This window comes from Neomonachus schauinslandi, chromosome 8 (assembly GCF_002201575.2).
Source record: "Neomonachus schauinslandi chromosome 8, ASM220157v2, whole genome shotgun sequence".
NCBI lineage: Eukaryota > Metazoa > Chordata > Mammalia > Carnivora > Phocidae > Neomonachus > Neomonachus schauinslandi.
This window is the reverse complement of record NC_058410.1, coordinates 81,789,422-81,790,312: the sequence shown is the minus strand read 5'-3', so window position 1 is coordinate 81,790,312 and position 891 is coordinate 81,789,422. Positions and strand designations below refer to the sequence as shown.

The window sequence follows — 891 nt, the reverse complement described above, 5'->3', positions numbered from 1 at the left end:
TGATCTCCATTTTCCCCTTTCCACAATCCCCTGGGAGAAGCAGTTGGCTTTCTACTTTCTCTTCCTTTCCGAGTGGAACTTTGTCTGCATCTGACCCTTCCTTTTCCAGAAAGAAGACAGCTTGTCTCAGCTTTAATGGCAAAAAGTTATCCTTTCTTTACAATGGGAAAAATTTGTGATCTGAACTAAAGATCGTCATAAAGAAACTGTGAAATTACTTGGACCTGGGAATTATAAAAGACAAAAATTTATGACCTCATTATCTTAATGTTATCCTTACTTTTTCCAGTTTTGAAAGTCAAGAAACAAATCACACTCGTATTTGGCACCTAACCTGATTGTAGAAGAAATCTTCCTATAGCCAGGACAAAATTATTTGTGAGAAATACAGTAGACATATAAATTATTTACAAGTAACCATAAAACCTTAAGATTCAGAAGTAATACCTAGTCATCGCTTCTCGGCCTTTTGGCTAAGATCAAGTGTAGAAGTAATACCTAGTCAAAAAACTATTCAGTTGCTTAATATGACAAAACAAAATTAGGAATTTGGCCATCTTTTATTCCAATTAGCTGGCATAAATGCCTTCAGCTGTGTCCTAGATAAACTCTATTGGCTAAACATAAAGAAATGAAGAAAAGTTCAAAATCTGCATTATTTTACATGCCAATTTAACATTTGGACAGAGAAATATATGCACAACCACAAACTATCACATTTTGTAACTATTTATAAAATAAAACGTTAGTAGCTCAAGGAAGACTAATGAGTTGTACTACTGAGAAATCATTTAAAATAACAAAATTCTTAACTTCTTTCAACACTGAGAAGATTAACCCAATAAAGGAAATTATTTAACTCTCAAGAACTGATTATATCTTTTGTCTATA

At 32.7% G+C, this 891-nt stretch overlaps 1 pseudogene; it reads left to right on the top strand.

The window, feature by feature from the left end:
- The first annotated feature begins 453 nt into the window (after positions 1-453).
- On the top strand, positions 454-614 carry LOC123325665 (annotated as a pseudogene).
- Positions 615-891: the final 277 nt, after the last annotated feature.